The following is a 3,332-nucleotide window of genomic DNA, read 5'->3' on the forward strand; positions in this document are numbered from 1 at the left end:
ATATAGTACTTGGCCTCATTTTTCATCGGGTGTTCCACATCCCCCCACCTTGATCGTCACTGTCCCCAATGAGGTAGTCCTCATAATCATCATCAAGGAAGATGGCTTGAGCAGTGGCATAATCTTTGGGGTTTTGAACAGCCTTACATGGGAGTTGGTTAATCTTTGCAGCTGGTTGGTTGTTGTGGTGGCCTTCCAGGTATCTAACCTTAGTAATGAGTGATTCGTACTTGGCGTGGTTGGTTGTTGCTCATCTCTGTGAACCATTTCGCGATGTGCATAGATGCTGTAGCCTGATTCTGAATCATTTGCTGAATGAGGCAGCGCAACTCGGCTTCTTGTGATTGGTTCTGCGGACCTTGTTGTTGTTGAAATCCAGGTGGTTGTTTGTAGGTTCCAGAATACTGCTGCTTAAGTGCATAGCCTTGGTTGTACTGGACAAAAGGCTTCTGTTGGACCGGGTTCCCTTGAACTGCAGATGGGTAAGTTTGGTCTTGAGGATTGGCAACATTCGGGTTCCAATAAGAAAGATTCGGATTCGGCTTGAAGTTGTTGTACCCTCTGTTGTAACCTCCTTGGTTGTTGATGTAGTTAACATCCTCTATCTGTATAGTCTCCTCATCTTGTTGTAGAAACTGCTCTTCCTCTGATAGGGCATGAACATGTTGCTGCTGGTTGAGGAGCTTGTCGAGCTTGTCATTGAGGACTTTCATGTCCCTCTTGTACTTGGCATCTTCCTCTCCTGTAGATCTCACAGAGCGATCATATTCCTCATTGTAGTTGCCATCAGATTGAGCCAAGTTCTCCACTAGGTCCCAACCATCATCGACATCCGTGTTGAGGAAGTTACCATGACTTGCGGTGTCCAACAACATCCGTATCTTGGGGACCACTCCTCTGTAAAGTGTGCTCAGCAATGAAGCATTGCTGAAGCCGTGATGTTGACATTGGGTAGTGTATCCCTTGAAACGTTCCCAAGCTTCACTGAACGTTTCATTGTTCTTCTGAACAAAGCCGGAAATGTCATTTCTCAGCCTTGCGGTTCTGGTGTTGGAGAAGAATTTGGCCAGGAATGCCTTCTTGCACGCTTCCCAAGTGGTGATGGACTCCTTAGGGAGCGATTTCTCCCAGATGTGTGCTTTGTCTCCCAAAGAGAATGGGAAAAGCCTAAGCTTGAATCCATCTTCACTGACTCCATTGATTTTAGTGAGGCTAAAGAGCCTATCAAATTCATCCAGATGATCCAATGTGTCCTCCATTGGCAATCCATGAAACTTTTTACTCTGTATCATCTGGATGAGGCTACTCTTTATCTCAAAATTGTTGTTCTGCACAACTGGTGGCACAATGCCATTCCTTTGAGTGTGAGTAGTTGGAGCATCTCCTGCTCCTATATTGGTCCTTGCTTGAGGAGCTGGTGGATCGTTCTAATTATTCATCGTCTCCTCAATGATTGCTGGTTCAGGTTGAACTTGTTATTGTCTGAGGAGCCTAGGTCTGTCAATGTTATCGATGAAAGGACTCAGGTTCTGGCTACCTCTGGATCGTGTTTGCATGCACAGGTAGGTGTCTGAGTGTGTCCACGAGGATCAACTCGATCTAGGTGATCGAGTGACGGGTCGGGTGGGTGCTCGGGTTGTACCTGAGATTCAAAACAAACGATGCGAAAATAAACAAGTCAGTATCCGAACCAAATATAAACAAAAGAACTTGATCTAGTAAGTGCTGAAATCCTAAACGTAGCAAAATGAAATCAACCAAATGGCAACGACGCCAAACTGATAGTTGAGTTTTCACCCAGGGTATCAATTCCCTATGCAGTTGTAGTACAAAGGGTTATCAATCCAAATGGTTGTTTATTGCTAGCAGGAAGGATATGATCAGGACAATACAAGTCAAGCCTGGCATATAGGGTTTCTAACAGTCCTAAAATAAATAAAAGAAAGGAATATAAACAAAGAAGCCACACGACCTAAGCACTCGATACAAGCAGTCGAGTACCGGATCGAGTGGGGTGATCGAGTAAGCAAATGAGATATGAACAGCTCGAGGTATTACTCAATGCAGGTTATCGTGTACCTGATCGGGTAAGTGGTCGAGTAAGTAAAGAAAATGTAAACAAATAAAATATGAAAGCTCCTAAGGATGGGGTAATCGAATCCTAAGTATTCTTGACCAGTACGGATGCCTTACATGCCTCAAGCAATTATTTCCTAGACAATGAATCTCTAAAACATTGTCACCACACTCTCGAACTAGCAACAATCAACCTTGATCACTTACCACACTCTCGCACTAGCAATATGAACAAGCATGCATTAAGAACGATTCATTATTGTCAGTAAACTCAAACTCATCTAATCCCTTACTCAGAGTCAAGTAAACCTCTAGCATTGGCTAATTCACGCATCTCATCTACACCTCTCGGTCTGTTGACAGCATTAAGAACACCAACCTAGAAGGAAATCTATCAATCATTTACAATCAAACTAAGGCATCCTAACCGATCAAGAACACAAAATCATCTATCCCATCCCTAGAAACTTTACTACACTACTCGGACATGATAACAAGGAACAAAATAATGAAAATGAATGAAACTTGTATTGTATTAAAAGATAGAGTAGAGTAGGAAGAGTACAAGATAGAAATCTAAGAAAACTATGAAATAAAAATGCAAAACAAAAAGGAAAATCTTTGAGTCGCTCAGTTCTCTCACAGAAGCTCTCGCTCTCTGGTTTGAGGGTCTGCGGCGTGCTCCCTTGCGAGCTAGGAGAGGAGGGTTTTATATATGGAAACCCTTATGACCTAGCTTCCCAGACCTGCCTGATGGTCTACTCGATGGGGTACACAAGGGTGAAGTCGGGTTACTCCTCGGGTGGAACTTCGGGTTATTCTTCATGCTCTCGGATCCTCCTCGATCGTGTTGGGGTTCGGACTTGTTCTTGCAGCTCTGTGGCTCCTTCAGGTACATGCTCGGATTGTCCTTGTTTTCCCCCATTTTTGGCTCTTTAGCACCTGTTTTCATCCAAAATATGCAAATGCAGAAATGCAACACCCTAAATGGTCTAAAAGTGAATTCCTACAGTTAATGACCTAAAAATGCTAAGTTAAAGGTATGAACAATGCAAAATAAGGACAAAAAGGGATGCTAAAAACATATAAATTAGAGAGTTATCACACGTCCACGGCCACGTCCACGTCCACTCTTTGGTGGCATACTACAACAAAATAAAGATGAGTCTGATTCTTATAAATACTCCTATCCTAGAATCTAGCAGAAGACTGAACAACTTCCTATGACTATTCCTATAGTCCTAAATCTAGAATTC

At 43.0% G+C, this 3,332-nt stretch overlaps 1 non-coding gene across 1 annotated transcript; it reads left to right on the top strand.

The window, feature by feature from the left end:
* The first annotated feature begins 930 nt into the window (after nucleotides 1-930).
* LOC147921563 (small nucleolar RNA R71) lies at nucleotides 931-1,037 on the top strand. The gene has a single exon (XR_015589855.1). It is a non-coding gene; the product is annotated as a small nucleolar RNA R71 (small nucleolar RNA).
* The last annotated feature ends 2,295 nt before the right edge of the window (nucleotides 1,038-3,332 follow it).

This window comes from Camelina sativa, chromosome 18 (assembly GCF_030686135.1).
Source record: "Camelina sativa cultivar CO46 ecotype springtype chromosome 18, ASM3068613v1".
In the NCBI taxonomy this organism is placed as follows: Eukaryota; Viridiplantae; Streptophyta; class Magnoliopsida; order Brassicales; family Brassicaceae; genus Camelina; species Camelina sativa.